The sequence below is a fragment of the Oncorhynchus kisutch genome, linkage group LG12 (assembly GCF_002021735.2).
Source record: "Oncorhynchus kisutch isolate 150728-3 linkage group LG12, Okis_V2, whole genome shotgun sequence".
Taxonomy (NCBI): domain Eukaryota; kingdom Metazoa; phylum Chordata; class Actinopteri; order Salmoniformes; family Salmonidae; genus Oncorhynchus; species Oncorhynchus kisutch.
In genome coordinates, this window is record NC_034185.2 from 9487735 (window position 1) to 9498257 (window position 10523).

General features: G+C 48.7%; 1 pseudogene across 1 annotated transcript in view; it reads right to left on the minus strand.

The window, feature by feature from the left end:
- Window positions 1–10523, minus strand: part of LOC109866445 (ryanodine receptor 3-like) — a 264698-nt pseudogene that overhangs the window by 84838 nt on the left and 169337 nt on the right. The window contains exon 44 of the transcript XR_004212016.1: window positions 1322–1435. The product of XR_004212016.1 is annotated as a ryanodine receptor 3-like (transcript). The remainder of the gene's footprint in view (window positions 1–1321; window positions 1436–10523) is intronic.

Sequence of the window (10523 nt, forward strand, 5' to 3'; positions counted from 1 at the left end):
AGAATCTCTGGTCGGATCCCTTCTTGGGTAGGATCCCAGGTAGGATCCCTAATGGGAAGGATCCCTGGCAGTATCTCTGGTAGGATCCCTTGATGGGGAGGATCCCTGGTAGGATCCCTTGTTGGGAGGATCCCTTGTTGGTACAGTAGGACCCCTGGTAGGATCCCTTGTTGGTACAGTAGAACCCCTGGTAGGATCCCTTGTTGGGGAGGATGCCTGGTAGGATCCCTTGTTTGTATAGTAGGACCCCTGGTAGCTTCCCTTGTTGGATACGATCCCTGGGAGGATCCCTTGTTGGGAGGAACCCTGGTAGGATCCCTTGTTTGTATAGTAGGACCCCTGGTAGGATCCCTTGTTGGGAGGATCCATGGTAGGATCCCTTGTTGGTACAGTAGAACCACTGGTAGGATCCCTTATGGGTAGAATCTCTGGTCGGATCCCTTCATGGGTAGGATCCCAGGTAGGATCCCTAATGGGAAGGATCCCTGGCAGCATCTCTGGTAGGATCCCTTGATGGGGAGGATCCCTGGGAGGATCCCTTGTTGGGAGGATCCCTTGTTGGTACAGTAGGACCCCTGGTAGGATCCCTTGTTGGTACAGTAGAACCCCTGGTAGGATCCCTTGTTGGGGAGGATGCCTGGTAGGATCCCTTGTTTGTATAGTAGGACCCCTGGTAGCTTCCCTTGTTGGATACGATCCCTGGGATGATCCCTTGTTGGGAGGAACTCTGGTAGGATCCCTTGTTTGTATAGTAGGACCCCTGGTAGGATCCCTTGTTGGGAGGATCCATGGTAGGACCCCTTGTTGGTACAGTAGAACCCCTGGTAGGATCCCTTGTTGGGAGGATCCCTGGTAGGACCCCTTGTTGGTACAGTAGAACCCCTGGTAGGATCCCTTGTTGGGAGGATCCCTGGTAGGACCCCTTCTTGGTACAGTAGAACCCCTGGTAGGATCCCTTGTTGGGAGGATCCCTGGTAGGATCCCTTGTAACAGATTAACTTTCCTGGCACCTGCTTTACATTACAGATAGTCCTTACAGGACAGCGCCTATATGGCTGTTTACAGCAGAGCTAATTGGATCTATTTGGATCCTACCCAAACATATAGCAGTCTAACTACACAACCTAAATAAATGTAAAAATATATATTTTCCTAAAAGATGCTTTTTCTAACCGAGGTACCTGCAAAGCAAGGGGTCATTAAGAGTTTAAAACTGAGGAAGAACTGTGTGCTGAAACATCAGTGGTAACTTATGAAATTACTCACCACAAGGAGAGAAGAGTGTGAAACTTCTATCTATATTTCAGAAAAAGTCCAGTACCTGTGACTTGTCTCCTCCCAGCACGTTAACCATCACCTCCATGACAGTCTCATGCATCCCCAGAACCTCATCAGGTTGGGGTGCTGGTAGAACACCTTGTTGTTCATGATGTCACTGTAAACACAGAGGGGTCAAAGGTTAGAGATATAAAGGTCATTGTATGTGGAGCCAGACATACTGTAGTTCATTATCTCAGCTAACAGCTGTTTGATATTTAGCCTTTATTTAACCCGGGAAAAGAGCCTCGAGGTTCGAAACCTTTTTGTCGAGGGGGGACCCTGGAATTAAAGAAGATTAAACAACAACCTTGTTTGTGAATGGATAACATACAGTAATATCAGAGACAGTACAGTATGAAGATGGGCAGAAACTGCTTCTCCCAATAGAAATCCCAGATCATACTTGTAGGCGTTGTCATGGAGACGTTGGCTAGCTAATCTCACGTGTAGAAACACGTCATTGGGTCTAGAGGTCGCCGAACTGCACGTGTGCAGAGCCGTCAAATCAAAATAAATAAATAAGAAATAAAGTTGTTTTTTGACTCAAATGAAAACGTCTGTCAGTTGCTCGAGGTTGGAGTAATAACATGCTCAAATCAAGGTTGTGTCTTTACATTTCTAGAAAATTAACAACTAACGAAGAATGTTTCACTTGTCAAACCCCAAACTACGGCCTGGTCCGATTGGTTGTTTCGCAAGAGTTCCCAGAAGCCTCTGGGCTTAGAAACTCTGTGCTAATATCACACCCACGCAAGCAAGCGCACACACAGGAGTAATCTCTCTCCCCAGTCTGATGATCATGAGTTCCTCCTCTTCTTTCCCATGCATACAGAGAACACACACACACCCTCCACTCCTCTCTCTCCCCAGTCTGATGATCATGAGTTTCTCCTCTTCTTTCCCATGCGTACAGAGAACACACACACACTTTCCCTCTCCCTCTCATCCCAGTCTGATGATCATGAGTTCCTCCTCTTCTTTCCCATGCGTACAGAGAACACACACACACTTTCCCTCTCCCTCTCACCCCAGTCTGATGATCATGAGTTCCTCCTCTTCTTTCCCATGCGTACAGAGAACACACCACACACCCTCCACTCCTCTCTCACCCCAGTCTGATGATCATGAGTTCCTCCTCTTCTTTCCCATGCGTACAGAGAACACACACACACCCTCCACTCCTCTCTCACCTCAGTCTGATGATCATGAGTTCCTCCTCTTCTTTCCCATGCGTACTAGAGAACACACACACACCCTCCACTCCTCTCTCACCCTAGTCTGATGATCATGAGTTCCTCCTCTTCTTTCCCTAATGCGTACAGAGAACACACACACACCCTCCACTCCTCTCTCACCCCAGTCTGATGATCATGAGTTTCTCATCTTCTTTCCCATGCGTACAGAGAACACACACACACCCTCCACTCCTCTCTCACCCCAGTCTGATGATCATGAGTTCCTCCTCTTCTTTCCCTAATGCGTACAGAGAACACACACACACCCTCCACTCCTCTCTCACCCCAGTCTGATGATCATGAGTTTCTCATCTTCTTTCCCATGCGTACAGAGAACACACACACACCCTCCACTCCTCTCTCACCCCAGGCCGTCGATCATGAGTTTCTCCTCTTCTTTCCCCATGCGTACAGACAGCAGTGATCTGATCTGGCCCAGAAGAGGCCAGGAGGTTGACACAGTCCTGTACTGACACAGCAGAGATGGTGTAACCTGGTAATGGTCAGAGACTAAAGTTAAACTGGACAGTTCTGTACTGATACAGCAGAGATGGTGTAACCTGGTAATGGTAAGAGACTAAAGTTAAACTGGACAGTTCTGTACTGATACAGCAGAGGATGGTGTAACCTGGTACTGGTAAGAGACTAAAGTTTAAACTGGACAGTTCTGTACTGATACAGCAGAGATTGGTGTAAACCTGGTAATGGTAAGAGACTAAAGTTAACTGGACCAGTTCTGTACTGATACAGCAGAGATGGTGTAACTTTGGTAATGGTAAGAGACTAAAGTTAAACTGGACAGTTCTGTACTGATACAGCAGAGATGGGTGTAACCTGGTAATGGTAAGAGACTAAAGTTAAACTGGACAGTTCTGTACTGATACAGCAGAGATGGTGTAACCTGGTACAAGTAATGGACCAAAAATGAGATTTTCAATCTGTATGACTATGTCCATCTTATTGCAATTGAAGGAATGAAAGATGAACAACAAAATACTAAAATCACAACCCAGAGAGTTAAGACTGGACAATACGTACTCTTCCTCATGGCCTGCTGAGCAGCGCTCCGATGCCGTCGTACTGACGTCTCAGCAGGCTGAACATCACACGAACCAGCTCTGGGTCCTGGATTGCTACACTCCTGAGCCCAGCTAGCCATGGTCTGGCTGATCAACTCCTTCAGGTTGGCTGAGGGGAGATACCAAGATTGTGTGTTATCTCTTTAATCCTACAGTAGTAACAATGTAACTCCTGAGCCAGCTAGCCGTTGTCCTTCAGGTTGGCTGAGAGGAGACACCAAGATTGTGTGTTATCTCTTCAATCATACAGTAGTAAACGAGCAGCTCTGGGTCCTGGATGCACACTCCTGAGCCCAGCTAGCCATGGTCTGGCTGATCAACTACTTCAGATTGGCAAGAGATGGAGAGATGAAAGAGAGATTCCATGTGGTTAGTATATTAGCAGGGTCGTAGCTACAAATGAGACCCCCGAGGACCCTCTGTACATGTTTCAAAAACTTGCTCTTTGGTGTGTGTGTGTGTGTGGGGGGGGGGGGGTTCGGTCGGGGTCTCAACTTCCTGTTGAGAGTTAGAATAGTAGAATACACAAGGTACAGCAGCTGTTTTCCTCTTGTTCTATGTCACTTACTGACAGTCACTTCAATTAGCTCATGTCGGATAAACATTTTAGATTGGTACGTTAGCTGGCTAGGCTAACCAGGCTATCTTAACTTTAACTCTACCTACATGTACATATTACCTCAATTACCTCAACTAACCAGTGCCCCCCCCACATTGACTCTGTACTGGTACCCCCTGTATATAGTCTCACATTGACTCTGTACCGGTACCCCCTGTATATAGCCTCCACATTGACTCTGTACCGATACCCCCTGTATATAGCCTCCACATTGACTCTGTACCGATACCCCCCTGTATATAGCCTCCACATTGACTCTGTACCGGTACCCCCTGTATATAGCCTCCACATTGACTCTGTACCGATACCCCCTGTATATAGCCTCCACATTGACTCTGTACTGGTACCCCCTGTATATAGCCTCACATTGACTCTGTACCGATACCCCCTGTATATAGCCCTCACATGAATGACTCTGTACCGGGACCCCCTGTATAGCCTCCACATTGACTCTGTACCGGTACCCCCTGTATATAGCCTCCACATTGACTCTGTACCGGTACCCCTGTATATAGCCTCCACATTGACTCTGTACCGGTACCCCCTGTATATAGCCTCACATTGACTCTGTCCCGGTACCCCCCTGTATATAGCCTCCACATTGACTCGTCCCGGTACCCCTGTATATAGCTCCACATTGACTCTGTACCGGTACCCCCTGTATATAGCCTCCACATTGACTCTGTAACGGTACCCCCTGTATATAGCCTCCACATTGACTCTGTCCGGTACCCCTGTATATAGCCTCCACATTGACTCTGTCCCGGTACCCCCTGTATATAGCCTCCACATTGACTCTGTACCGGTACCCCCTGTATATAGCCTCCACATTGACTCTGTACCGGTACCCCCTGTATATAGCCTCCACATTGACTCTGTACCGGTACCCCCTGTATATAGCCTCCCATTGACTCTGTACCGGTACCCCTGTATATAGCCTCCACATTGACTCTGTACCGGTACCCCCTGTATATAGCCTCCACATTGACTCTGTACCGGTACCCCCTGTATATAGCCTCCACATACACCCTGTATATAGCCTCCACATTGACTCTGTACTGGTACCCCCTGTATATAGCCTCCACATTGACTCTGTACTGGTACCTCCTGTATATAGCCTCCACATTGACTCTGTACTGGTACCCCCTGTATATAGCCTCCACATTGACTCTGTACTGGTACCCCCTGTATATAGCCTCCACATTGACTCTGTACTGGTACCCCCTGTATATAGCCTCCACATTGACTCTGTACCGGTACCCCCTGTATATAGCCTCCACATTGACTCTGTACTGGTACCCCCTGTATATAGCCTCCACATTGACTCTGTACTGGTACCCCCCCTGTATATAGCCTCCACATTGACTCTGTACTGGTACACCCTGTATATAGCCTCCACATTGACTCTGTACTGGTACCCCCTGTATATAGCCTCCACATTGACTCTGTACTGGTACCCCCTGTATATAGCCTCCACATTGACTCTGTACTGGTACCCCCTGTATATAGCCTCCACATTGACTCTGTACCTGGTACCCCCTGTATATAGCCTCCACATTGACTCTGTACTGGTACCCCCCCTGTATATAGCCTCCACATTGACTCTGTACTGGTACCCCTGTATATAGCCTCACATTGACTCTGTACCGGTACCCCTGTATATAGCCTCCACATTGACTCTGTACGGTACCTCCTGTATATAGCCTCCACATTGACTCTGTACTGGTACCCCCTGTATATAGCCTCCACATTGACTCTGTACCGGTACCCCCTGTATATAGCCTCCACATTGACTCTGTACTGGTACCCTGTATATAGCCTCCACATTGACTCTGTACCGGTACCCCCTGTATATAGCCTCCACATTGACTCTGTACCGGTACCCCTGTATATAGCCTCCACATTGACTCTGTACTGGTACCCCCCCTGTATGTATATAGCCTCCACATTGACTCTGTACTGGTACCCCCTGTATATAGCCTCCACATTGACTCTGTACTGTACCCCTGTATATAGCCTCCACATTGACTCTGTACCGGTACCCCCTGTATATAGCCTCCACATTGACTCTGTACTGGTACCCCCTGTATATAGCCTCCACATTGACTCTGTACTGGTACCCCCCCTGTATATAGCCTCCACATTGACTCTGTACTGGTACCCCCTGTATATAGCCTCCACATTGACTCTGTACTGGTACCCCCTGTATATAGCCTCCACATTGACTCTGTACCGGTACCCCCTGTATATAGCCTCCACATTGACTCTGTACTGGTACCCCCTGTATATAGCCTCCACATTGACTCTGTACTGGTACCCCCTGTATATAGCCTCCACATTGACTCTGTACTGGTACCCCCTGTATATAGCCTCCACATTGACTCTGTACCGGTACCCCCTGTATATAGCCTCCCACATTGACTCTGTACCGGTACCCCCTGTATATAGCCTCCACATTGACTCTGTACCGGTACCCCCTGTATATAGCCTCCACATTGACTCTGTACTGGTACCCCTGTATATAGCCTCCACATTGACTCTGTACCGGTACCCCCTGTATATAGCCTCCACATTGACTCTGTACTGGTACCCCTGTATATAGCCTCCACATTGACTCTGTACCGGTACCCCCTGTATATAGCCTCCACATTGACTCTGTACCGGTACCCCCTGTATATAGCCTCCACATTGACTCTGTACCGTATACCCTGTATATAGCCTCCACATTGACTCTGTACCGGTACCCCCTGTATATAGCCTCCACATTGACTCTTGTACCGGTACCCCTGTATATAGCCTCCACATTGACTCTGTACCGGTACCCCCTGTATATAGCCTCCACATTGACTCTGTACCGGTACCCCTGTATATAGCCTCCACATTGACTCTGTACCGGTACCCCTGTATTAGCCTCCACATTGACTCTGTACCGGTAACCCCTGTATATAGCCTCCACATTGACTCTGTACCGGTACCCTGTATATAGCCTCCACATTGACTCTGTACCGGTACCCCCTGTATATAGCCTCCACATTGACTCTGTACCGGTACCCCCTGTATATAGCCTCCACATTGACTCTGTACGGTACCCCTGTATATAGCCTCCACATTGACTCTGTACTGGTACCCCCTGTATATAGCCTCCACATTGACTCTGTACTGGTACCCCCCTGTATATAGCCTCCACATTGACTCTGTACCGGTACCCCCTGTATATAGCCTCCACATTGACTCTGTACCGGTACCCCTGTATATAGCCTCCACATTGACTCTGTACTGGTACCCCCTGTATATAGCCTCCACATTGACTCTGTACCGGTACCCCCCTGTATATAGCCTCCACATTGACTCTGTACCGGTACCCCCTGTATATAGCCTCCACATTGACTCTGTACCGGTACCCCTGTATATAGCCTCCACATTGACTCTGTACTGGTACCCCCTGTATATAGCCTCCACATTGACTCTGTACCGGTACCCCTGTATATAGCCTCCACATTGACTCTGTACTGGTACCCCCTGTATATAGCCTCCACATTGACTCTGTACCGGTACCCCCTGTATATAGCCTCCACATTGACTCTGTACTGGTACCCCTGTATATAGCCTCCACATTGACTCTGTACGGTACCCCTGTATATAGCCTCCACATTGACTCTGTACTGGTACCCCCTGTATATAGCCTCCACATTGACTCTGTACTGGTACCCCTGTATAGCCTCCACATTGACTCTGTACCGGTACCCCCTGTATATAGCTCCACATTGACTCTGTACTGGTACCCCTGTATATAGCCTCCACATTGACTCTGTACTGGTACCCCTGTATATAGCCTCCACATTGACTCTGTACCGGTACCCCCTGTATATAGCCTCCACATTGACTCTGTGGTACCCCCTGTATATAGCCTCCACATTGACTCTGTACCGGTACCCCTGTATATAGCCTCCACATTGACTCTGTACCGGTACCCCTGTATATAGCCTCCACATTGACTCTGTACTGGTACCCCCTGTATATAGCCTCCACATTGACTCTGTACCGGTACCCCTGTATATAGCCTCCACATTGACTCTGTACTGGTACACCCTGTATATAGCCTCCACATTGACTCTGTACTGGTACCCCCTGTATATAGCCTCCACATTGACTCTGTACCGGTACCCCTGTATATAGCCTCCACATTGACTCTGTACGGTACCCCTGTATATAGCCTCCACATTGACTCTGTACCGGTACCCCCTGTATATAGCCTCCACATTGACTCTGTACCGGTACCCCGTATATAGCCTCCACATTGACTCTGTACCGGTACCCCCTGTATATAGCCTCCACATTGACTGTACTGTACCCCCTGTATATAGCCTCCACATTGACTCTGTACGGGTACCCCCTGTATATAGCCTCCACATTGACTCTGTACCGGTACCCCTGTATATAGCCTCCACATTGACTCTGTACCGGTACCCCCTGTATATAGCCTCCACATTGACTCTGTACCGGTACCCCTGTATATAGCCTCCACTGACTCTGTACCGGTACCCCCTGTATATAGCCTCCACATTGACTCTGTACGGTACCCCTGTATATAGCCTCCACATTGACTCTGTACCGGTACCCCATGTATATAGCCTCCACATTGACTCTGTACCGGTACCCCCGTATATAGCCTCCACATTGACTCTGTACGGTACCCCCTGTATATAGCCTCCACATGACTCTGTACCGGTACCCTGTATATAGCCTCCACATTGACTCTGTACTGGTACCACCTGTATATAGCCTCCACATTGACTCTGTACCGGTACCCCTGTGTATAGCCTCCACATTGACTCTGTACTGGTACCCCTGTATATAGCCTCCACATTGACTCTGTACCGGTACCCCCTGTATATAGCCTCCACATTGACTCTGACGGTACCCCTGTATATAGCCTCCACATTGACTCTGTACCGGTACCCCCTGTATATAGCCTCCACATTGACTCTGTACCGGTACCCCTGTATATAGCCCCACATTGACTCTGTACCGGTACCCCCTGTATATAGCCTCCACATTGACTCTGTACTGGTACCCCCTGTATATAGCCTCCACATTGACTCTGTACGGTACCCCTGTATATAGCCTCCACATTGACTCTGTACCGGTACCCCCTGTATATAGCCTCCACATTGACTCTGTACCGGTACCCCTGTATATAGCCTCCACATTGACTCTGTACCGGTACCCCTGTATATAGCCTCCACATTGACTCTGTACCGGTACCCCCTGTATATAGCCTCCACATTGACTCTGTACTGGTACCCCCTGTATATAGCCTCCACATTGACTCTGTACCGGTACCCCCTGTATATAGCTCACACATTGACTCTGTACCGGTACCCCTGTATATAGCCTCCACATTGACTCTGTACCGGTACCCCCTGTATATAGCCTCCACATTGACTCTGTACCGGTACCCCCTGTATATAGCCTCCACATTGACTCTGTACCGGTACCCCCTGTATATAGCCTCCACATTGACTCTGTACCGGTACCCCCTGTATATAGCCTCCACATTGACTCTGTACCGGTACCCCCTGTATATAGCCTCCACATTGACTCTGTACGGTACCCCTGTATATAGCCTCCACATTGACTCTGTACTGGTACCCCCTGTATATAGCCTCCACATTGACTCTGTACTGGTACCCCCTGTGTATATAGCCTCCACTTGACTCTGTACTGGTACACCCTGTATATAGCCTCCACATTGACTCTGTACTGGTACCCTGTATATAGCCTCCACATTGACTCTGTACGGTACCCCCTGTATATAGCCTCCACATTGACTCTGTACCGGTACCCCCTGTATATAGCCTCCACATTGACTCTGTACGGTACCCCCTGTATATAGCCTCCACATTGACTCTGTACCGGTACCCCCTGTATATAGCCTCCACATTGACTCTGTACTGGTACCCCTGTATATAGCCTCCACATTGACTCTGTACGGTACCCCCTGTATATAGCCTCCACATTGACTCTGTACCGGTACCCCCTGTATATAGCCTCCACATTGACTCTGTACCGGTACCCCCTGTATATAGCTCCACATTGACTCTGTACCGGTACCCCCTGTATATAGCCTCCACATTGACTCTGTACCGGTCCCCTGTATATAGCCTCCACATTGACTCTGTACGGTACCCCCTGTATATAGCCTCCAATGACTCTTGTACCGGTAACCCCCACCAACCTGTACCCTATAGCCTCCACATTGAATCTGTG